At 38.2% G+C, this 26362-nt stretch overlaps 1 long non-coding RNA gene across 1 annotated transcript; it reads left to right on the top strand.

Annotated features, from left to right (window-relative positions):
- Positions 1 to 436: 436 nt before the first annotated feature.
- LOC146598192 (uncharacterized) lies at positions 437 to 12070 on the top strand. The gene is made up of 4 exons (XR_014895310.1): positions 437 to 584; positions 2455 to 2555; positions 10289 to 11188; positions 11576 to 12070. It is a non-coding gene; the product is annotated as an uncharacterized LOC146598192 (long non-coding RNA).
- The last annotated feature ends 14292 nt before the right edge of the window (positions 12071 to 26362 follow it).

Consider the following 26362-nt stretch of genomic DNA (forward strand, 5'->3'; position numbering starts at 1 on the left):
CGGCGGCGGCGGCGGCGGCAGCAGCGCCGCTTGGCGGAGCCAACCGTCGCTCCCTTCCCGCTCCGAGCCCCGGGGGCGGCGGCTCGGCTGGGGGAGGGGAGGGGAGAGGCGAGGGCCGAAGGGGGTTTCTCCCCCAGCGCCGCCCCCTCCGAGCGTGCGCGCGCGCGGATAGGTGTCGCGCGCGCGGAGCGTCGCGTGCGGCTCCCGCGCCGCCCGCCTCGCCCCGTAGGCACAGGCGCGCGCACGGGAAACTCCGCTAAACAAAGTCCTGCGACTTCCCCGATGCCGCGACGGGGGAGGGGGGGGAGGGGGCAGGCGGGGCTGGGTCACGTGCGCCCCCAGCGGGCGGGGACGAGCCGCGCGTGCGCCCTGGGGTTACAACGCGGCTGCCGTTTCGCGCAGCTACGGTCGCGCGCGGCAGAGGGGAAAGGAACGAACGGCGGGGCGGGGGGCGCTGACTGYGCCGCGCATGCGCCCGCGGGCTGTGGGCGGTGCGCGTGACTGTGCGGCGCGAGGAGCAATTTCTAATCCTTAAAGCGGCCGTGGGGGGCAGGAGGAGGCGGCGGCGGCGCTGCGGGGCCGAGGTACGGGGAGCCCGAGGCCGGGCTGGACGGAGCGCCCTCGTAGTAGGCCTTGGGGGGCGACGCTGTAGCCAGCCCCTGGGGGAAGGCAAAGGAGAAGAAGGGGAGCATGCGCTGTCCCCCTCTTCCCCTCCCCCCCCTCCAGTCGGGCAGGCGTCGCGTGCCGCTGCCCGCGCGCTGCAGGAGCGGTTCAACGGCCCCGTTCGGGTCGGGTCTGCGCGGGCCGTTGGGGAGGGGCCTGGCGGCGCGGCGTGGAGCGAAGGAGGAAGACAGGCGGTGCCGGCCCAGCCTTCCAGACGCCCCCGTGGCATGAGCGACCCTGGAGAAGCGGCGGCCCCCGCACCCGGCTGGTGCCGCGCTGAGCCGTGCGCCAGCGGCGCAGTCTGCCCGTCCGCCCGCCCACCTCAGCGCGCCGCGGCCGCCGGTAGCGCCCGCGGCTGGCTCGGGCCTCGGCAGCGCGGGCCGCCCTCGGCGCCCGAGCCTTGCCGGCAGGGAGTTAGACGCGCGTTTCGCTTMCAGGGTGGCACCGCATTTGCGGATCACTCGAGGCTTGTTTGACGGGTTTGGATGGGAGACGTGATGGGAGAAGCGGTGTCTGGCAGCCAGAATCAAAATTAACGCGCTCCGCTTTAGCCACAGAGGCAAAGCAGCATGACGCGGTCGTTTGTATGTATTCCTGGTCGTTGCCTTCCCCACGCTGCTACTTGATGTTCTTGTTTAATTTCTGTTATTTAGGATATCCTCAGAAGACCTTGATGCAATTTTAAGTAGTTTAGTAGAGCTTATGTTTTAAAACTAGATTAAAGTTCTTCGTTTCACTCGTTTAGTTCGCTGAAATCAGGTAGTCGTTATTCATGTGCCTTGCTGTGCAGTGGTCTCTGTTGTAAGAGAGTATATGTCTATATGCTGCTTGTTGTAGGAGTATATAAATCTAGATATTGCTTGAAGCTAATACAAAATGCAAATGTAATGCCATATGTACTGCACAGTATTTGAGGAAACTTGAAAAAAGAAGTTCATCATAAGTACTGCTTCCAAAACTAAAAAGTACAACTACGTTGTTGTCTTGACAAATGCCAAGTTTTATTGGGTATTGTCAAGCACTGGTATTCTACTCTTCCTAACAGATACGCACTGACAAAAAATTAGAGAAAGTGTAGTTCTTGTATTAGTAAGCATACCTTGGRTTATTGTATTCTTTTTATTGCGCGTTCGATTTTCCTCTTGTAAACATTTAAACGCTTTGTTTGAACAAGAGAATTTTTTTTTGGTTTATGTTAGGTAAAATTTATTTGCTTATATAAGATAAGTCATATTTATTGGTTCCGTCATTGTGTTTAGAAACACAACTCATGTAATCTCAGTAAAAACATTTACAAGTTTTATTACCAGTGCCAAAGTAATAATGTTATGAGCTGTTTTTTTTCCCTCAATTCGGATTCAGATTCTTAGTCTGTCAACAGCATGCCCAAAGCACGCTGCAGTGTGACTGTGGAAGATGAAACAATACCGTTCCTGTTCAGTAAGGAGGAGACAGTTGCTTCCCCCCCCCACCCAGCTTTAAAATTGTGCCTAACTAAAAAACACCTTATGTGCCTAACAAAATTGTCGTCCATATATATTTATTGCAGATCAGTCTGAAAGAAGATATATTTGTTTGTAGCTGCTTATTTGCTTGTTTTTAACCCAGTGAATGAAAGTGCTTTATAACCTTAAGAAACCTAGTTATTAAATCCTTCAGTTTGGTTTAAGTTATCACTCAGCCTGTAGTCTTTCATCTTAAAATGAGATGAACTTAGATAATATCAGAACAGTTGTTCTGGACTGCTAATTCTCATGGTACAAATAGCAAATGGAGACTTTTTTCCAGCAGATTTGGTGCAGCTGTGCCCATACCACTTCATTATTGCGCCTTGCACATAAAGTGCTTCCAGTGTGTGAATGTGAGCAGACAAAACAAGCACGTAATTTAAGGTAAGAAATGCTAGCACAAGTAACTAGTACAGTAACTGCTACTTGTCTTACATACCAATAGAAACAAAACAACTCATCCCTAAGCTATTTTACGTTTATTTAGTGGGGAATAAGATGGTGTACACCAGCAGTTACTGAGAAATAGCTACTGCATGCCAAATTGAAGTTCTAGTCCGCAAATATTTTAGGACTGTGAATTTAATTCATTGGAAAAATACCTTCAGAGAAGATAAATGTTGTGATATTAAGTGTTCCAGATAACTCACCGTTTGTTTTAAATACACAAATCTATGTGGCATCTTACTTTATCATGTATCCAATAAAACCAAAAAGTTATCTGAAAGAATCTCTAAGCMTACCTTCTGATATTCTTTTCCACCTTTTCATTCCTGCAATTCCATGCCCCAGAAAGGAGGTTTTAATAGTGCATGGAAGATAGAGGTTGAAGTAGTTCTGGTTAAAGGGTTGTGAGAAGGTATAACTCAGAGCTTCAGTGAAGACTGGTGTACCTGGAGCCTGATCTGCAGAGGAATTAGAAATACTATTCATTACACTATACTGGATTTTGTTACTTTCCCATGAGAGGAAAAATGTATGGGCTTTGTTTTTGCTTTTGTAATCAGGTCCTATTTATTGGTTATAACCCAAAACCTTAAATTCTACATGGACGCAAGCAGAAATCCAGATTTTTAATTCTTATGTTTTCAGTGGGGTAGCCCTTCTTGTGTCGTGCAAGCTGCAGTATTCTCCAGCAGTTTCTCTTCTAAGGTGTGGAAGTTTTATTACATTAATCTAATCTTGAAATAAGAAAAGCTATGATAATGCCAGCAGCAGCCTCTGCRTATTACAGTAAAGGCCTTGCAATGATCATAAAAAGCAAACTCAATTACTGCTATAATGCTCGTATCTGATAACAGCTTGGAAAATAGGAGAGCTGAAGGCTGATGACTGCTTGGCAACATACTCTTTCAGTTAGTTTTGGCTATTGCTTCCGCTGTTTCTGTTGACTGTGTCTTCCAACCTACAAGCCTGCTCTTCTATGATCTCTTGTAAACGCTAACAGGGACTAGACCAAGTCATAGGCAGTTGCAGCTGGATATCATCAGCTTTCTGCAAATACAGTCTATAACAGTAAGGTAACAACAGTATACTACCCTTCTTTAGGGAGAGGAGCAATTCTTCAATTGCCTATCATAGTCGCTTAAGGAAAAAGACCGTTACAGGTCCATTTGTCATTCAGTATTGACCCATTCATGGTATATAAGACACTGCACCTGGGGTACAGTGGTCAGACATGGCCGCTACCAGGTGGACATTCGGTCTTCATTTATCTCTGGAAGGTGATTAAAACATGAATAGAGTAAGATCTAGAGCTAGACTAAAAAGCTTAAGAGCATCAACTATATCCAGATTGTGATGTGTCTGACAGTTTCTTAAAACTGTCATTTAAAAACCTTTTTCCTTTGCCTATGTTATTAAGTTGTCAGATAACTTCTCAAACAAATGCCATAGTAGTGCATTGTTCAAATAAGCAAAGGGCCTTCTATGCACAGCCAAAAAGAGGGAAGAGTTTAAAAAACAAAACAAAGAAAACCCACCAGAAAGCCTGTGTCAGAGTCCTCAAGTTTTCTGTCAACTCTGTATGCCAGGTATATCCTGGCTATAGAAAGGGGCATTTGGTTCCAGCTTACCTTTACACAGCAGAGAGTTGAAAAGATGTCTTAGTTCTCAGATCCCAGGCTAAGCTTGAGCCATTAAGCATAGTCTAGTTGTAACAGATAGACCTAGGTTCCATTGCCGCATGTAATCTCAGGAAAGATAGTACCTAAGTTTTGCTCACCAGCAAAGTGCTCGCTGAAGATGTGGAAGATCTGGTATTTAGGCATACCTTAGTTTGGAAGATTCAGATCTGCGTCTTCTATACCTAAGGTGCTCTAACAGGTACAACAGCTGGGAAGAGAACCTTATCCCTCAAGATCTCTCCTGTTGGAGCTGAGCCTTTCCACAGGTTGGAGTAAAGGTGCCAGAAGACAGATGTTTGTGATTAGCCTACTTGTGCAGTAGAGGGACCTGTATTCTACTGTCTCCTCCTRGAGTTGTATAGTAATTATCAAGTCATTAGGTTGGGGAGAAAAGAAAATGCTAGATCAAATAAACTATTCTCTACCCTTTACCTATATTTCGTACCTGGTAGTTTTCTCAGGAAAGTACCTTGGATTACTATGGTTTATGCAGTAGGATGGAGATCTATTTCATAAAATATTAAACACTTTGTTTAACTTGCAGTTGTGAGTGAAGGCATAAGTACCCTCTGTTAGGCTTCACCTTACCTAAGTGCCAAATAGTTGTGGTTATGCATGGTTATACATGTAAGTAAAATATATAATAGGTTTTAAATCAATGTTCAAGATTGCTGTAATCACCTAGTAATCTTTCTTCAGGTATGTTATTTCCATAAATATGCAACATCTGTAAATGCTGTTCCTTTATACAGGAAACTCTGGGATTTCCTGTATAAAAGGTAGCATTATAGTGGGGGAAAAAAGTCTCTGTATCTAAGGAGTGTAGTAGTTCTGCTAAGCTCCTGAGGAATATCTGTGCACCAAAACCAAAGTTTAGGTTGATTTAATTTCAACATCTATAGTAGGAGAAAAACATTAATTCTTGTATATGTCTGTCTTTCCTTAACCTACTGAGAAAGGCAAAAAACAGTGAGAAAGAGGGAAAGAAATCAATCTCAGAAAAGATGGAAAAGCAAAAATTACCAGCAATTACACAGAGAAAAACTGAATTGAGATAGTGTATTGTAAACACAAAACTTATCTTCTTTATCATCTTTTTCATAACAGTAATTAAATTTGGGAGCCAGGGGAAAACAAGTTATTCGCAAAACAAATTGAACAATTTAGATCACAGGCATTTTGAAGGTATGTCTTACTCCTAAGCTCGAGGAGGCCTTTGCATCTTGTAATTTATCCATTCATAATGTTTCTTTATTTTTGTATATTATACTGCTAGATAATAAGTAGTCAATATTCCTCCTAGTTCACTAGAAAAGGCCAGATCTAATCTCTTGAAATATAAACTATGCACATATTCCTACAATTTCTAATCCCATGCACCATCCTATAGCTTCAGATGGTATGCTGGGTGTTCTGCTTTCCATCAATATAGTTAAAAAAAATTACTACCTTGGCTATACAGCTGCTGGTATGCATAGGGAAGCAGGCTTTCAAACTGCTCTGGGCCTGTCCCTTTTGCAGAACTCATGTAGGGAAACCCTTCGTAAGCTAGCCCGTGCTACAGATTGCAGAAGTGACAGTAGCAGTGGGCATGTACTGCTTGCTACCTATCTCTGTGGAGGCACTGAATTGACTATTACTAAATTTAATAGTGAACTATCTGTCGTTAGAGTCCAATTAACATACATTCTAGTTTAAAAGACTGAAATATTACAATATATGGAAATGAAGAATTAAGATATCGTAACTGTTAGTTATTTCAGACATACTTGTTTGTCTTCCATCATCTGTCTGATTTACACTAGCTCACTAATCTTAAACCTGTTCAGGAGAACATTCTGCATTTTAATTAAGTGATATAGTAATCTCAACTACAGTAGTACAATCAGCAGATTTCTTACTTGCTATAAGTAACTAAAAATACAGTGCTGAAAAGTATATTTCTTTATGAGGTATTATGCAATCAAAAGTATTTTTACATTCATTATAGGATTTTAAAAAAAGAGACAGTGTTCATGTCAGATTTGCAGATTTAGTTTGGTGACCACAGATTGGTGTAAAATRCAAAACTGTATTGGTTATTGTTGAATCCACATGGTTCCAATCTTAACAATAGATTTAAATTAACCATTCATCTGATTTATTACTAAAAGGAAGTAGAACCTAAAATGTAATTGATGCATTTCCTTATTTTTTCCTTTTAACATATCTGAGATGTGAGCATATATGAATATTGATTTGCACTGAGGGATTGTTGGTGATGYATTGCTTAAAGCAGCAGCCCTTACCCAAGGAACTTATATTTAACTGAAGAGAAAACTTCTGTGTGAACTATAAGAAAATTGAATGTTTAAATACTTTAACAATGAGCAGACATCATTTTTATTAGTTAGGCTTTCTAATAAGATACAATTTGTCCATCTGAAAGATTCAGAATGTTTTTTCAGGTGTTWTATTTGTATAGAAATATTTTTGCACTCAGACAATCTCTTATAAATTTCAAATCTCTATTAAATGCATATCATTTATTATATATTTAATGGTGGCTGAATAGGAGAAAAGAAGTATCAGGACTTACAAAGCTGCGAGGAAAGAATGGGACCAAGCAGTGCAAGTCTTAAAGCTTTTGGAGATAGGACAGATTTGCTCAACAGTGTTTCTCTGAAGCAAAGGACAGAGTCAGTGCTACCCTGATCATTGATTTACCACACAAAGACCATTATGCTTGATACTACAGTATGTTCAGAAGCGTGCTCTCTGCTTTATCTGTTCATGGGCACGTGCCCTAACTCTAAAAGGTAACAGCAGAAAACTGTCCAAACTCCTAATACTTCTTTATGATTTTTTTTTTTTGCTTCCTAAATTTTGTTTTATTTGCAGATGACTGATTCCCTCCCATTTTTTCCTCCTACCACAAAATTTCATTTGAATGTGGGGGTTCTTTCCTAGGATGTATTAGCCACATACATTGTAGTTATGACACGCCTTAGAGTCCTTTTCACCATTTTCTGCTCTTCAGAGTTTATGAAACACGTACTAAAGTACTTTTTGGATGAAAGCCACTGTATAAATGCAAAGAATTATTACTTAAGCACTGGGATAGATCCAGTATCTCATCATAGAAACAGGAAGCACTCCAAAGCTTGTGCGTGGCTTCTGGACTTTATAGACTGGTGCATCCTAGATCCTTGTTTGACTGTCACTGGAGCTCAAAGGACAAGTCATAACAATCAGTAAAACAAGGGATCTCAGACTCAAAGCCAAAAGGTGAAAGTTTCTGAGTTGTTATCTGTCTCATTTTGATCTACATTAATTCAAGATCATATGGTACTATTTAGATAATACTGTATTTGATTATTACTTAAAAAGGAGTTCACGTAAATCTCCGCAATGTCATTCTTTCGAAGTTCTTACATCACATTTGCTACCGTTGTGCRGATATCTCTTACACATTAGAACATCTGAAATGGCACTACAAGTTGTATAGACATCTGAAACTCACTCTACAGGAACACAATATACACGTGTGCTACTTTCTCTCASTGTAAATATCAGCCTGTATTCAGGATTTTGACAAGAATTAAATTACTCTATTGAATATAATGCAGTCATATTCCCTCGTTTTGGTTTTTAGAAATGTACTACTGTTTTACATTCAAAAATTAATTGTGTTGGATAAATAACAGAGTGGAAGGAAAGGGGAATAGACTGAAAAGTTCATTAATGGTTTACAGGCAAAATAGATGGTATGCAATATTGACTAATGGCCCAGATTTGGACATAGTATTGTCTAGTATAGAAGTCACTGCAGCTAAATTTGAGTTTTTTGAAATGATACTTTACCGTGTTGACCATCTATCAGTTCTCATAACTTTTGATTGTTCTTTTTAGTTGGAAGTGTTTCATATTTGAGCTGTTTGTAACTGAAATACAAGGAGAAATACACTTCCTATATGTTCAAATGACTTTTGTACAGTTCACGAGTCTAGATTTTTATGTTCATCTACAGTATGAGAAGTTTCCATGTACACATCTTTCAGCTTTTCTTATAACKTAGAGATAAGTTTTAAAGCTACTTTATCTAGGGAATTTATTACATCATTCTTAAATAAAAGATGACTACCAAAATATTGATACTATCTCTTTTGTCATTGTATTTGTTACTGTATCTGAAAGTTTCATGGGCAGTTTTCTTTACCTTTCAGGTGTTCACACAATCTGTCAATCTAGGAAATAAAGATTATTGCAATTCTAGTTTACAGGGAGTTTTTTGTTTGTTTGTTTGTTTTTTATAAAACAAAARGTGAGATCTGTTTTCTAGTGCCCACTTCTGCATCCTGATACAATCAAAGAACTGTTGTCCTATCAATTTAAGGGTCTGAGAGCTGCAAAAATTACTATACTATGCTATCCAGTTTGCATAACAGTGCTGTTTCATTATGCATTAACATGTTAATCATCAGCCTCATATGGCAATATGCTTGAAAAACAACAGGTCACAGCAGGGACTGTAACACTACTTAGGGCAAGGCAGGAAAAAGTTCTCGTGAATTTTTATAATTCTGTTTTCATTAGAAGACTAAGTATTAACAAATCCAAATTAGGCAGCCTTCCCTCTACTCACCCCCAGAAAGGTCTGGAAAGTCCCTGTCATTTTGGGAAGCTTGCAAACCACTTCTGTTACAGACAGGAGAGAAGGCACTGCTGGGCTTAGGGCATTTCCTCATCTCCAGAAATTTTCTGCGTCCTTTCAAGAAGTCATGATTTAGCCAATCAGCTAATTTTCATGCCTTTTGCAAGTCAATTTATACTTACTAATTTCTACCTTAGTTTATCTTCAGGGTAGTCTATTTATAGTTCACTCGCTCTGATTTTCACTAATAGAGACGTAATTGATCTTTTGTCCCATTGTGGAGTTTGTACACACCTGTCTCCCAGGTTAGTATTGAAATCAATTATCCCTCTGGCTACAGATGCATCTTGGTACTTCATTAGAAGTTTGTCACAGTAGGTGGAGTTCTTTATTGCAGATTGACAGCAGTTAAAGTGATTAGTAAATAAGTCATGGCGACATATGATGAGGCTTGTACCTAAGATATTACAGTGATACATTGTTTTGTTCCAGTCAGGGAGTTGTTGGGAGGTCTCTGTTAACTACCTGAGAAACAAAACAGACAAACCCGACCTTAGTTTATTGAGGAGACTGAATTACAGACATTTGAGAAAAAACATAGTTGAACTCATCTGTTATCACAAGCGCAAAATAGTAGATTAGGCATGTAGTAAGATAAGATAACATTGCAAATAGATTATGAGACTTAAATTACCATTTTACATAGAGTATTGATTTAATTCTTATGTTTTATCTTCATACTATAGATGAGGAGATTGTCTGATGAAAGGCAGCTACTTATGCTTTTTCCTTCTGACTTTGTCCACACAACAAGCAAAAACTGCTGTCATTTGGCTGTTTCTGATCAAGAGTTATATCATGTGTGAAATCATTATTTGTGTCTTTTTAGTGATCCTTGTATCCTTTGGCTGAAAAGGACATCTAAGCACAGTAGTCACAGGTYTCAAATTATTACATGTGATGTGATGTAATCCTTAAAAATTAATTTGGTCTCAGTTCATGAAATAAAAATTAAATAATTGAATACATTACATGTGCCCTCAGTTCTTAACACAAAGTTCTTTTGCAGAATTCTATTTATGGTATAGTTATGAAAGTATATTAAGGAATTTTATTGAAATTCAATTTTTAAAGTCTGTATTTTTGGACTTTTTGACAGTGTTGCTTATGTTAGAAATAGTGGGGGTGTATATAAATAAACGTAGACACAATTGAATAGTCAAGTCCAAATTGTACAGTTTCATAGCTGTAGAGCAGTTTATCATAATAAACTTTAGATTGTGATCTTACTAGGTATTTTCTCTCATTAATTATCAAATTACACAAAATTGCTTTTTCATACTTTTATGTAAATTCAGATGTCAATGTGTGGACGACAAGTAGAGGGGCTTTTGGGAAACCTGCGTCCCCCAAAACATGAATTATTTTGCTTCTCTTCTGGACAAAATTACCCAATAGGAGAAAAAAAAAGAAAGAAAAACTGGCAACAAAACATGCATATCCTTTGCAACATTGTCTTTGCAAAGCTGGTYTGTTGGGTCATGCGCAGAAAACAGCCAAGTGGTGAGACTGAGATTGTATTGACAAGAACAAGATGAATGACCCCCTGGAGACTATGGGGTTTGTAGGCTAGTTTCCACCACCTTTTCATCCTTTTGTACCCCATTTCAGTTCATATGCAGATTAACTCAAACCAAGTCCTCACTAAATACTCTTTTTCACTTTAGTTTTGGAAGGTAGACGGGAAGATCTAAATATTTATGAGGCTTTTTTCCTCTAGTTTATGATGCACTCTTGTTGAATGTTGAGGAATTACGTTAATGAATGCATGCCTGCACACACAGACACAGAAACCAGGCAAAGGGGGAAAAAACACACAAAGCGTTGTCAACTCTAATGTCGGCACTTACTGAACAGTTCCCATGAAAGAAAAAAAAAAGAAAAAGGAAAAAAAAGAAAAAGGCATAAAGATTTAAAATCTGTTGCCAGGAGAAAAATAAAGTACAGCTGAATACAAAAGAAGGAACAAAGTTTCATCTTTACTTTCCTCAGCTGCAAATGTATTTTTTTTTCAACTCAGAATAAATTTGAAATAAAACATGATAATTGAAAAATGAAAGCCTGTCTAAAAAGTGTGTTAACTAGATTTGTGCTTTCAATAATGAAGTTAAGATGAAGCTTCGATGTCGTACACGGTTTTCCTTAACATCAACAGTAATAAACTTGATGCAGTTTTTTTTCTACGATAAAAGGTACAAGTAGGTATCATCATTTGGTTTGAGTTATAAATCATGTGGTTAAATGAAACTGTTTCTGCTATGCTTTTGATGACTTTTCAGTCAATTTATTTGGGATGGTTAAATATTTTGAGACTTAGGGGTTTTCTGGAAACTAAACTAATTTTTTTTAATTAACTACGTAAGTATATACTGAGATTAGAGCTAGATGTAATAGAATATGAATTTCCTCTATGGGTAGTTCAAAACTGCAAATTAAAGAATATGCTTTTTATAGGTGGAAGAATATTTTGCACTAGAGTATTAGAGCTGAAATATGGACATATTAATTCTTTAATATCGCGTTGTCAGAAAGAGTCTTCTTTTCAACCTTATTCATCTTTACCCTACCCCTTTCTATTCTCCTAGGCATATAGCTGTGTCAGACAAGGCCCTGCTCACAGAAGTGGGACAGTAGTTCTACAGTTTTGTCTCATAATCATGAATCAGGACATGAGATTTTAAAATGTGCTTTTGTGCTATCATTTAAAACTTACTGAAGCAATGGCAGAATGCGAACGCTTAGCTCTTAAAAAGTAGTAGTATTTCACTGTCTAGGCCCTGTTTTTCATATTTATAAGACGCCTGAGTTTCATAAACCATTACCCCTAATAAATATGTTCATGTTTTTATTGTACTTTGTTTTGGAGATATTCAGTTTCATATGTAATTGAATCCAGTAAATCCATCTATGTTTCATTTATCCAAAAGCTGTTGTTTATGTGAGCTYCAAATATTGACTTTGCTATTTTCAGTAACTTTGCCTGTAATAACAAAAGGTTGAGCAAAACAAAAATTTTTCTTGGTGCATCCCAAGTCACTACACTTCTATACAAGCTAATAAAAAGTGTTTGAGAACTGAAATTGCATCATTTTTGTTTATTTTTTTCATCCTTTGACCTGCATCSTTTGCCCTCTTACTTTTTTGTTTCTGTAAATCTGTGTTGCCAGTCATGACTATAGATACAAATGTGGGTGTTGTTGAAGTACTTAAATTCCTTTTAAGTCAAGGAGCAGTTATATCAGAGCCACATAAAAAGCATAAATTTAAACTACCAGGAAAATGTCAAAAAAAAAATCCCCCAAACAAAGAGGTAATAGCCTATAAGAATGTCAGATTAAAGATGAGGAAAGCAATTATATGCATTTTTCCCAAAGGGAAATGGAACAGGAAAATACAAGAATTTACAACGATAACTTTAGGCATTATAGCCTGAACTAGGCATCATACATATGCACCCAGCAGCTGAATATCAGTTCACCACCTTGACAGGAAGGACAAGCCTCCTAAGTTTCAGAAGTTTATGTAGAAAAGAACTGTTTGTGAGGAGAAAATCGTGTCTACAGCAACAGGATTTCCAATCTATACATTAGCTAGCTCACATTCTTTAAATAGAATATAGGACATAAGCTAGTTACCTGAGCTGGACACTAATTTTATTCCTCTGAAAGCTATTTGCATCCACGGATTTCTAACCTATTAGAACAACCTCTGTTTCCGAAAGAGAACAACGCACAAACAGAATTGCACAAGTAAACCAGTAATGCATTCAGTGGATTCCTAAAGGCAAGACCAAACCTACCTAGTGATTGTCTGTCATATTTTGTTTTGCTTAAAAATAGTGAAGGGCAGGAGCACATTCCTCACTCTCTTGAATCAAGACCCACAATGAATTTAGGTTGAAGGGGGCAGGTTTAGCTCAGCTGGTTAGAGTGGTGCTGCTAATGCCAAGGTCATGGGTTCAGTCCCYATAKGGGGCTGTGCTGAGGGTTGGACTAGATGATCTCCAGAGGTCCCTTCCAACCTTAGCATTCTATGATTCTATGACTTCAGGTCCCAGTGCAAAATCATAATTTACAGAGGAAAAAATACGTCATGGAATTGATTGTTTATAAGCATTCAAATCTTGCAGGATTACGAAACTGATCAAGATTTACAACAGTAGGAGCTTCCCCTTAGTTGTTTCCTAGGYGAACTCACTTTTTATTTTTGACTATTTTCAGTTGCCCAAGGAACTGATCAAATTGAGAAATCACAATACACCTAAAGGATAAAAAAAAATCCACAGGAAGTTGCGGGCGAGTTCTCTTAACATCCATTTTTTTTAAGGCTAACATGCAAATGAGCAATCTTCTCTTTTTGCAGTGTTTATTCTGACATGTCATTGCATTTCACCTGAAAGCAGTAGGGTACAGGCTTATTTTTTTCCTGGAGTTGCCAGTCTGCTTAATAGATATAGATTTTTTCCAAATGGATTCATGCATAAATTTAGGGGACAGGGGGTTCCAAAAGGGAGAGATTTCCTACAACTGAATCACAGCACTCTGAAGGGGGTCTGCCACCTTATCTCAAGGGAAGAGTCAAGCTGTTCCCATACTAACGTAACAGAATCATCTCACAGATTTTAATGGATCCTCACAGAAAGTTCATGGGTATTGCTGAACTGAAAGGGAACCCAACCAATAGAAACACACCTCTTTTTTTTCCTTTTTTTGGCAAGTTTGATATACATCCTTGCTGTGTTCCCTTCTAATACCTAATGAGTTGATTTAGGTGTATGTCATGAAAAAATCAGACGTCATTCAGTCTCTTTCTGTACTCACAGATGCCTACATTTCTACTGGTAGGTAGCCATAGAGCTCCTAACAGACAAAGCCTACTAAGTGCTGGAGCTGCAGTTACTAAATTGCTTGGTGATCTAGCACAAGAGATCCTAAAACAAGTTTCCCAAAAGACCTATTCTCTTCTAATACTAAATGAAGAAAATGTGTGGGTTTGTGCATCTCTCAAGGAGTATYAAGATTAGGCATAGGCCTAATCTATGCTCTACAAACTCCATTGAGACCCAAATATGGTTCCTGAAAATGTTCTTCAGAGATAACTAGCCTTCCATGGTTTGGTGAAGGAACCTGAGCCCAATTCTAGCTGTGAAGATATATTACTCTAGCTACAGAACTCCTCTAAGTGTGGTAACATCAAGGTAACAAGATATCACTGGAGTAAAAACATCATTTCTCCCTCTTACATAAACCRGTTCCAGATTTCTCCACGAATCCTCAAGAGTCTAACAGTTGTTCTAAGAAAGCAGCTTCCAATATCAGTGGCCACTTTGGAAGAATGAAAAAATGAGTTCGGGAAAGTTTTCCTCTCCAAGTATAATATTTTTCTTATCCTGCTTAATCCTGTTTGTATTTCTCTATGGGGTGGAGGAGGCAAATTCTGTTTGAGATTTGTTTTATTACCTGTTAYTTTTACTTGCAGAGTCTGCATGCTTTATCAATACAAAGTGATTGTCTGAAAGGTGAAAAAAACAGACAAAACAGACTTACTTGAAGAAGAATATACAATGAACTAATATGGGGCTTTCAGTGTCTTATTTCAAGAATATATATTCCTTGTAGAAATACAATAATTTAGCACTATTGTATTTCTACTTTTTTTTTTAATGGTAGCCATTACAAATTTGTTTTTATCAAGGGTTTTGCATTGTAAATTGTGTGAATTTTTCTTTTAAGAACTGTTGAATATAAGGAATTAAATCTATGGAGAAAGCTTACATAAGCCTCAAGCATTGTTCCTTCCTAAAGATCATTTAGTGTTTCTAAGCTGTGTGAACTGAATTTGTTTGCATGAACGTAATTCCACCAAATGTCGATGCTCATAAGTTGAGTACTAATTACATGATCTAATTTTGGAGCTTTTTAAAAGCTTCAAAAGTTTATTTCTGAATCAGTTACCTTTCGATTTCTTTATTTTTTTTCCTGATTTTCACAGAGAATTAAAAGTATAAAGAAAGAGAGAAACTTCACAAAATGTTAATCAATCTGAGGAAAATAAGTGTCTTTCTTTTATGTAGCTATAGCCATTTTACCATGGTGATTTTAAAAATATTGTCATACAAAAGAGGAGAAAGGCTAGAAAGGCACTGTAATGAGGCAGAAGGTATTGGAATTTAACATCAAATTTTTAGAACAGCCTTTCTGGCTGTCTTATAAATCAAATAGGACCAGAACCCAAATCTGAATGTAAGGCCAGCCAGCCTGGTCTGGCCATGTTCAAACTGTTACAGGTCTTCCTTTGTCTATGTACTCGCGACTGAATTTCCTTCCAGCAGTCATAGCTGTAGATGAAGCAAGAAAGATGGTAAAGAACAACAGTAAAAAACAACAGTAACTGCACAAGGAGGGAGCAACAAAACTACGCAGGCTTGAAAATTGGGAACTTTAAACCAGGAATTTAAAAACCTATACATTTTTTCCTTTTTTTTCTTGTAGTTACAGCTGCAAGTAAAATTGGGTAAAGTAGCCAAGAAATAACTAAAGTAACCATCCAATCACGCTTCAAGAATGGAAACTACAAACGCTCCAGACTTCCTCTGGGTTTATCAGAGCTTGCGACCTCCATCTACAATGTCCATTGGTACCAGCTGTCAGCATTTGCAGGAACAAATAGACAAAWTAAATACTACTGTTTCAGGTAGATCTCAAGCAATGGCAAGTGGGGTGACTTAACCAACTGATACATTACATCTTCCCTTAGTCCAGAGGAAATAAATAAATAAGCTGAATACTTATTAAGGCCCTTCAGACTTGATTAAAATAAAATTGCAGGAAATGTTTACTTTAATATAAAATATGCACAGTAACACAATCTTAATTACACATCTCTTGAGATATCAATAAATGTTCCCTTTATGATAAGTCTGATTTAATAGACTGTAATAACAGGAGAATATTTTTGAAATATGGTTTGGAGGAGAGGGAGAAATAAACAAACTCAAATATTTAACCCTGCACATGAATTAACAGACCATTCTTTTAATAGAAATATTTGAATTTCAAGTTTATTTAGCTTCAGCCAAGCAGGACAAAGGCTTAGTTTTTAGAATAATTGGTTCTGAAACTTGAAAAACTGCTTCTGGGTGTTAGTCACAGAAGACTCTGTATGCAGCAAAATGTGTTAGATGCTTTAGGTCTTAGCAGTAGATTAAATTTGAAGATCAGCCTCTACATATAAAGATTCGTTTTTGTTTTCTGCGGGAAGGATTTGTTTGTTTTTTAAATGCATTTCAGAAGTAGAAACGGAGAGGTCAAAATGTATCCCATAGGTTGTGTGGCTATCTGTTAATAGCATGGTGTTCATTTTAACTGTGAACAGTTCTCAGCTTGAGCTATCACCTTGTGAAGCCTTATGCAAACAGTATACAGCATACCTTCTTAGAAAATTCAAATAAGGCTTTGGGTTAACTAGAGCTTCATTCACAGAAGTACCTGTACTCCCTTTTTGGCCATTTTCACCACAACAAGGCATGCAGGCACCTTCAAATTCCAAATTCTGCTATCTCTTCCCAGAAAGGCTGCTATTCTAGTTTAAGCATGGAGCATTTAGTTTATATATTGAGCAGTGGCTTGCTGGTTATGTTTAAGAGACAATAATAGAAAAAAACCTTCACGAACACAGAGGTCCCAGAAGAAACAGGGAAACAATGTGGTTCCTGAAGCACAGGAAAAGTTGGAGAAGAGGRTTTGTCTCTAGAGCCAGTAATGGATGTGAAATAAAGTAGTGACTTGATCCTTAAAGCTCACATTATGCCATAATTATTCTGTGAACAAGCCTAAGACTGCAGAACAAGGAGATCTCTTTACTCTGAGACTGTTTTCTTTAGTGACAAGGAAAAGGAGAATGAGTAGTCCCACATGAGTGCAACCTGTGAAAATGCCTACTGGGATCTGTACCAATATTGGTTGCTTTTCTCAGAATGGTTTCCTGAGTATTGGTGGGCTCTTTTTTCTGCATGAGAGTGAAAAGTCTCAATTATTCTATTTTTAAAAGATACAAAGCACACAATTACATTTTTCCAGTTTCTTGTAATTCAGAAGCAAGTTGTATCAATAGTGGATCTACACTACAGTCAGCTCAAAAACCCAAGTAACAGGTTTTTAGATTGTTGGGTTTTGTTTTGGGTGKTTTTTTTTAAGCTAAAGTTAAGTTAGAGGCCACCTGAAGTCAGTGGATATTTTGTTACCAGTTCAATGATGCTAGGATTTCACCCCTACTTTTCCACAATAAAAAGTAAAATGACAATATCTTTTTTTTAAAGAGGCTATATATTATTTCCTAAATATATATATGTATATAATATATATAATCTTTTAAAAAATCAAAAGACAGCAGTTGGAAGGCATTAAAATTGTGTCTCAATAGATGTCATGTAGATGGTGGCTGGCCTGCACAGTAAAAATGTGTCAGGCATTTCATCTGCATTATTTTTTTCTATTATATCGGTTGTTTAAACATGGTGAAATAGAAGACTCTAGAAGAAGCATCAGTGGAAAACATAAAACTCAGGAAAACTTCATAGTATCAATAACTGCAAATAAACTGAGTCCTAAACTGAGTCCTATTATGGACATCGTATTAACCTCTTTTACAAGATCTGGATGTGGTACTGGACTATATGCACATTTCCCTTCAACTCACTGTGGTACAGAGAAGCAGTCAATGCATCCTAGGGTCTTTGGAGGGGAAGCAGAAGAGAGGGGAAAAAAAAATGTCTTAAATTCTTTTCACTCCTGGTCTCTCTTCTTCAAATAGATGTGTGTATTTATGGCAATTTTATTTTTAAAATCAATAGCCCTTTAAGTCTTTGGAGGAAAGGCACTGCTGCATGACAATCTGATTTCTCAAAGGTAACTGAAAAATTACGTGAACAGAGGACATTCCCCAGGTTCAGAATGTAGAACTGTGTTTTTTTGGTTTGTTTATTTGTTTTTCAGGACCTAGTCAGGGCTTCCAAAATATAAAAAGCACTGAGATGACTTTACCACCTTTCTGAGAAAGTCTGTCTCAGCAGATGGGAAGTAGGCCTTTTTTTCTTGCTGCCAGAAAACACAACTATTCACCAGAAGCTGTGATACATCTACGGAAAAGGAGAGGGAAGTGTAAACAGCAGACAGAGAAAGCAGGCAGCAAATTTTGCTGCCGTGGATGCCAAATCACCTACGAAAAAAAGCATTTTTTTTGGAACAGGGAGAAAAACATTCATCAGCATGTATAGGGGTCAGGAGCTAACAAAAAAAAGGGGGGGGGGATGGATTTAGTATACAACATTACGTGCATGCCAGACTCGAGAGCAGCAAAAATCTAGTATGGARGTAGAGAAATTTTAAAAACTCTACCAAGTAGCAAAATGAACCCAAGAGGAATTTAGAGGGTGGTGGTGAAGGACATTAATCAAAAATCATAAAATAAAATGGCTACAGTAAGCATGCAATAAACAGAATGCCAGAAGCATGACAGCATGTTCTATGGAAAAGAAAATTTGTAACTTCAGACATTTTAAGAATTCATTCATTCATTGAGTTCAAAGCTCATTGTGCCCAAAACTTCAGGGAACCATTTGTCCCTGAAAAGTTAACCCACTTTTTGCTTAAAAGTTACTTTTTCTGATGGAAGACCAAGTGCTGATTTGTGTCACTGAARCTTTCTTCTTGTTCTTCCTCAGTTGTGTCTAGCATGTTATGCCTATAACTTTTTAGCTGAATAATTTTCTTGTGTTTCCATGTACTAGCAAGTTCTTAAATCAGCTCTACTCTATAAAACTGTGTACTGTATAGATTAGGATGTGCTGTTAAATGCAATGGCTGTCCTTATTGYTTCCATTCCTTCTCCTGTCACCACAGTACACTTCTCCCATTTTCTTCAAATTTTGTTTTCCTCACTCCAACCCTTCATGTACCTACCATCTTCCAAAACCATGCCACAACACTTACCTCCAGAATACATATGCCTCATTTTTAGCTTTCCTCAACTACATTTTGCWCTCTTCAGTTGAACAGTCTGCTTCCTAAAGTTGGAACAACTTCTCACCTTCCTTCTGACTCTAAGCTCCAGTTGTTCCCGATGAAGCTTCTCATTCTGCTACATCTTCTTTATTCCTTTCACCTATAATTCAAACTTGCARTTGAGAAGCAATGCCTATTATTTTTGTCTCCTAATGTTGTTAGAGACACTCTTTCAATCTGGGTTCCCTTCCCTTTTCGTACACTGCACATTGAACGCTATTCCCACATGCATCAAGGCTCCTCAAGGTTTTCTTTTTTTCTTTTTGTCAGCCATGATCTTTCCAGAATGTTTTATGTGATCATATATTTTTGATACCGACTACTCTGTTACACTTAAGAACTCCTTCCGCAATTATCCAGCTTTACATTTCTAACCACAATTCACTTCATCCAAATCTCTATCTCCATTTGTTTTACTAGCATCTATTCCTGGATATTTCTCCTTCACATTAAGTTTTGGTGAGGTAAAATAGAAGTTGCTACTATTCTCTTAAAACTTCTCCATGCTTTCTAATGATGGATTAAAAAAAAAAATCGTAATACTGAAGTCTGTAGCCATATACCAGCATGTCCTCCCTGTATTTGCTGTCCTTAAGGGGTGTCTCATTTTGTTATTTTTGAATTTACATCTCTAAAAATTACATCTTTTTTCTCCATCTGGGCAGCTGTAACTCTATGYGTTCTTGTCTTGATTGCGAGTCAACACAAAACTGAGCTGCTGAAGCTATCTGATCTATTTCTTGGTCTGCTATGTCCCTTTTGGTTTATCTCATAACTCTAGACTTTCCACTGCTAAAGTCAAGCTTGTCTTTTAGGCCCTGCATAAGTTCTTTCTTGCCTAATTATCCAGGCTTCTCTCTTAATGCCTCTCTCCCTAAGCTGTGCTGCTCTAAACAGCTTCTCTGCTCCACATGTCCCCTTGTCCCACAGTAATTTCCACCCTTATCTTTTCTCATGGCTGATAYTCTTGGAACGTGTATTTTGACCTGAACAATGTCACATTATTTCCATTATCACCCTTTCTCCAGCTCTCCATTTCCCTGGATATTAAACACACAAATACARGGGTTTAAATTAGCTTGTAAGCTTGCCAGGACAAGGAACTTTCTTGCCTGAACTATGGAAGACATTTTAGGCATGTAACAACAAAAGTAGTGATTTTGACACCATTTTATTTCCAGTGGTCTTATTTTGTGGAAAATAGAGCTTACTGCTTCCCCTCCTCCCCTCTCTTTCCTTTACTGTTCCTCAGATCTCCTGGCACATACATGATTTCTCCAGGATTGTTCCGCAATTCTGTAAAATCGAATTGGACTCCTCAAAAATGTGAAGGTTTCTTCAGTGACTATTAGTCTTTATCATTCCTACAATTAAAATTATACTTTACTACCTTAGCTCATATTTTGGATGTTTCTCAACTAAATCCTGCTACAGAATTGCTGTGTCTATGCATCACAGAGCAGAAGAACAACTAGTCCGAGTTATGTCAATCACATTATGAAATAACACCTCACCCTCTGCATTTTGTTCTACTATTCAGACAAAGTCTGTATTTTGCTCTACTGAGAGAAGCATTATGGTGCAACATCTGCATAGGCAAGAGCTAGAGGTGTAGTTTGTATAATCAAATTACACAGCATTGTAAAATGGAGGCATAATTTGAACAGCTTACAAAATTGCTTCTAAGGCATTAGACATTATATTTAAAGGATCTCTTGCTTTTACCAGGACTTTTGCTAAATACTGAATACTAATTGTTGTAGCCTACTCTGTACATTCTCAAATGGAATTCTGATTTCATACTCAGTTTCTCTGTTATTCTAATAACTCTGCTCAAATATCTCTTTAAATATTCCTCCCAATCACATACATATTACTCTGCAACAACAGATGGAGTTTTATGCACAACTGGCTTTTTTTCCTATAGCCAATCAAAATGAGCAGCCAGACAAGACAGAAATTTGCTGAAAACCTGATTTCTCTCTGCAACTTTAAAGATATTATGGGTTATCATTCATGGATTATGCAACATCCATGGTCACAAGCGTCTGTTGGTTGCATATGGGCGTTAGACAAGCTCAAAACAAGTGCATAACTTAATAAAAAAGAGGAGCACCACAGCAGCTTTGTTTTCAGGATGAGCTCCTTGCCTCCTCTGACCTAGTGCTGGGCAGATGGAATCAGTAAGAGAGGATATAGTGTACCATGCACCCGGAGTGCCCAGGGACAGATATGATAAAGCCAAATTTTCCCAGCTGGGCAGAAACAAGGGGAGCTGTGGCTGAGATTCAACCCTGGCAACTTACAGGAAGATTACGAGCAGTTCATAATGAGCAGAAGTCTTTTCAGCAGTTCTTTTCTATGTGTATGCGGATAATCTATCCATTTGAAAAAACTGCAGACCATGTATATTTAAGGCTCCTGAAAGTCGTGGATTTATTCCTAATCATCAGAAGACATGGTTATACATTGCAGAGCTTCATTATTAGATCTCTAGCTTTCAGATTTCTTTCTTAAACCCCAGCTGTTTGTTTCAGTCCACTCAGCTCTACGAACAGTGGAAAAGATTAACAAATCCTACTTTATACTCTTCCCCTCTCCCGACTATCAGAAATCCAACCATCACAAATGCAACATTCACTTAATGTAATGCTTTGTTAAGTAGTGCTGTTCAGCCCTTGTAAATATGCCAGGAGCCTAGGAAAACAACTTTCTTAAAAAATTTAGGAAAATTATTCTCTCTCATTCAGTTTAATCCTTTTTTCAACCGTGATGAAACACTGAGCTGTTAGAATGGAGGCTTCCAGGGAGCACTAGGGAATTCATGTCATTGCTGAATCTGAGTTACAGATGCCACTATGCTGTGCTATTTTTTTTTCCTCAGACTCAGAAATATCAGTTTTCTAGGTAGGTTGCTTTTTCTAAAGGTACAAGAGAGGATCACAGCAAAAAAATAATAGCAGAGTCAAGACAGTATCTATCGCTTAAAAAAACCTCAAACCCCAAAAGAGCGAAGAAAGATGGCAATGAATTTCAATCAGAAAAGTTAGCTTGTCTCATTTTGACTCTTTTTATGGATTTTCTATCCTGAATTGAGATCAAGTTCCTTCATTTCAAAACTCTGCACATTTTCCCCTTCCTATTCCACTTTCTCTCACACATTATCTCGTTCATGTCTCTTCTCCTTTCTATTCTCTTTGTCTGAGTCAAGTCCTGGCTTTGAACTTTCTTTCAATATATCACATCTTTACTTTTTAAAAAAACTTTACTTTTCTATATCTGAAGCCATTTGATCAATTAACACAATAAAGTTAAACTCACATAGATTGGTTTTCAACCAGTGCTTAACCCAAAGGTCACTATTTCTGTTTCAGACTTGCAATCCAGAAACATTTTCCCAAAAATATCAGTTGATCTAGTAAAAAAGATTTATTATCTCTCTTCAAAGGAGCTTTTCTTCTGTGAATACTACCACCAATGAGCTCTTGGACCCTGTTTTTGTGTCCCACATTGTGAATTGTGTTTCTCTGTTTGACTTACATTGTAAGTTACTCAAAACTGACACCTTGCTTATGTTAAGAATTTTGTCAAGGGTGCTCTACAAATAATAGTGGTGTAGGGGATCAGCTTTATCATTGCTTTACTAAAGTTCAGTACAGCTGTTTCTCTACTCATTTTATAATACTAGATTATTTAGGAGCAGTCTGATTGAAAACCACATTCTTCAAAATCATATCTGGATTCCAGACAAACCCCAAAGTTCAAGGACAGCTCCAAGGTTTGGATATAGGCTGGTATTCTCACAGCTGCTTACACACTGTAGCTCCCGTGGTGCATTATGCTAGGATTAACGGTTTAGTTTCTGAACAATTTCTTTTCTAATTTCATCTGGTTTTGTTTTATACTTTCACAATCCAGTGAGTCTGTTGACACTGCAGGATGGCAGTAAGTCACAGAGAATGCCATGGTCAGAGGCTGCAGTGTATTGCGGGGTACAGAAAGACAGAAATAGAAAATGTCAAAGCATGTGCAAAAGTCATCTCCTAAACTTTGCCAAGGTATTACGGGTTTTCTTGGGCTGAATAATATTTTATTCAAACTCTGGCAGAATATACATCAATATTTTTTGTTTTATATAATAAACATAATCTGCTTGAAATCATGTTCTTCCTTCAATATAAATAAACTATAACCACTCTATGCCTCCTATATTTAATCAATTTTAGCAAGTTAGGGACAAAAAGAGAAATCACAAAAATATTGCCTAGCTTCTCTTTCTTGACTTCCAAGAACTATTGGTCTTTTGCAAACCAAAGGGGAGGAAAAAAAAGTCTTTGTATCTAGAATCTGCTGGGTGCTAATTTGACATGGCAATGAGATGAAAGTTGGATTCATGCTAGTTTCAACATCAGAGGATTGGAATGCAGCCTACTTAGCATAGAAGTCAAACAATTCACTGGCAATAGATTGCTTTCCACTTCTAGATCAGCTAAATAAATAGAAAACTAATTAACAGTGTGGTATGGCAGATGTAGCAGGTTTGAATTTCATTAGAGCACTGACTAAGAACTGAAAGAATCAAGAAGTCATAATATGTCCTAGTGTCTAATGAATCTTTCATACTGTCTTTTCCAAGGGACAGACAAAATATTATTTATGTGCCCTCTGTGTAAGCATTTCCTGATATATTTTGACTTGAAGAAAGAATGAAAGTGTACACACTTGAAATTAGTGCAAATATTCTTCTCATTTTCCATATTTATGGAGGGGGGGGGTTCTGAAACAGTAAGATTGTGTTTCACTACCTTGCACATTTCTGTTAGCTAGTTAAAGCTTTATTAAATGTTTTTCATGAGGCACTATTTTGTTTCATTGTCTATTTTTCTTTCTCTTTGATGAAAAGTGAAAATAGGGTACATCACATACTTTCCTGTAGCAGTTTAGAACAGAGATCACACAAACAAATATCTATACTCACGATCTGAAAGAAAGGGAAAGAAAAAGATATTTAAGGTATTTATTTTTAGCTTATTTGCCACTAAACACACATTAAACTGAACTTCCTATATCCAAAATTGCATAACCAGATTTGCTAGTATTAATTAACAATAAAAGTAGTGTTTTGCCCCATAAGAATCAATAAGATAATTATGTTACTTAGGAAATGGTAGTCATATGATTTTGCTTTCAGTGCATAATGAATAACATTAAGTTCTGTGCAACAAAAAGGTTTTACAGAACAAATCAAGCTATATAACCTGTCTGAAATTCTTCCAGAAAAGCCTGATTGATGTCTTGTAGCAAATACCTAATTTTGCTAACACTTATGTGTATACATACACACTTGCAAACACACATATGTTTAATCAAGAAGTATGTAAATTCTTAAACTGTACTCCTTGAAGATAGTTTTGGCTGGCATACAGGAAATACCAGGGTCATTTTTGTATTTTAGTATGTGGACCTTTGAACATTTTTGTCACACCCCACCTAGCTTCATTCCTAGGCAAAAAAGAATTAAATGTCTTTCAAGTGGCCATTATAAAGCTAAGTGCTGTACATAAATATGCATGAGAGGTCATTATTGCCAGGAGATGATGCTTAACAGGTTCAAGTGTCTCTTACTAAGATTTTTCTGCTTGCTCTATGACAGTAGAGCGAGTACTTCAAATGAGTAGTTGCATCTCCAGGAACTGATCTCTACGTCTTGGCTTTTATCTCTTTGATTTTGTGGCAGGAACTCCTAATGATCAAACGTTAGCTCCCAGGTATCCCAAGCAATGGCCTGCTAAGACTCTTCTGAACACTAAATGTGCTGGAAATTATCTTTGTAAGTAGTAGTAGTACCTTAGAGATTATCTGCAACAAGGGCCTCGCCAAGATCCCTGGCAGTCCCTGGGAAGCAGTAATCACCACTGGAAGACTGGCACATCAGCTGTGTGCCACAGTCTCTGCTTTCAGTCTCTGCAGTAGCCAACTTCAGAGTCAAGTAAATGTCTCAGATCCTCCTTCCAACAATGCTCTGCTTCCAACCTGCTGCGTGGTGCAGTTCCTGCTCAGAAGCATCTCTCCCCGTTCACAGACTGCTGTCCCACGCTGGGCCACTCCAGCTGCTGGCAGCAGAGAACAGCAGCAGTATAGAAGACTGCTGGCTTAAGGAGGATTATTTTTTTTGAGAACATGATACAAAAGCACAATGCAATGAGCAAGACATTTAAATTAAAACAGCAATTATAGATGTGAGATCAGGGCAAAGGAATGCAAACATACACTCCCAATAACTTTGGATTTCAGTCCGTTCTTTGACAAAGAAAGGAAAGACACAGAAAAGATCATGAAATGAGTGTATTTAGACAAAAGTCTATAGCCTACTCGTTTTTTTTGCAGCAGTGCTAGGCAATCACATTTCCTGGAGATTACCGTAGGAGCTGCATACAGCCAGCAGCTCTCCAAATCTTGAGGTGGTGACCTGTGAAACAGTGTTTTGGCAATGTTGTCATGTGTGGAATACCTACAATACCAACATGTGGGTAGAAGTATGAAATTCAGATTCTCAGTCTTTACTCAAATCAACAGGAAAGCTTGCTCTTTCCCTTGCTCTCTCTCAGCACCCTGGAGAAGGTGACTAGGCAGTTCACAGCTGGTGTTGCTCCTTTTCCATTGTATCAGTTAGTCACATCCTTTGTTACAGATGACTGACTTGTAGATAACCCCAAGGAGCAAACAGGTCCTCCACTCCTGATCATGAGGCTAATTTTTTCCTGTACCCCTGGGAAAATCTAGCTCCTACAGTAGCAAATGTTTGAAATGAATCTCCGTAATTATTTTGTGGTTTGTTTTTCTTTGCTTCTGGTTTCAAATATAATTAGTGACATGGTCTGTATCCCTTCAGTATCTCTAATTCTGGGGCCATGGTTTAACCTGGGAGTGTGTTGGTTCTTACTCTCCGGTTAATGCATCCATTTCTTGACTTACTGCCATTGCATCAATCCCTATTGATTCAGTTAAAAGACACATTATCTTTGTCTCCATTTCTGAGAAAGAGATATACTTGCATCATGGGACCTTTGATGACAAGGTTCTCTCTGGAGTCACAGCCTTCATCTATAACATGTTTTACTTATTAGTTTTTATGACTAATCCTCAGCACAGAGGCTATTCAGAAGATGGAACAATCTGCGTGTTTGATACCGGTATTTTTCACTGAGCTAATGAACACACCCATACAGCAAGGGTCACTGCTGGCTCGGACCTATTCTTCAATGATAGGGAAGGATGTCGTCAAACCAGTAAATCCATCAAGGGCATAGA

Source organism: Rhea americana, unplaced genomic scaffold (genome assembly GCF_003343005.1).
Source record: "Rhea americana isolate MKP2758 unplaced genomic scaffold, rheAme1 scaffold_169, whole genome shotgun sequence".
NCBI classification, from domain to species: Eukaryota; Metazoa; Chordata; class Aves; order Rheiformes; family Rheidae; genus Rhea; species Rhea americana.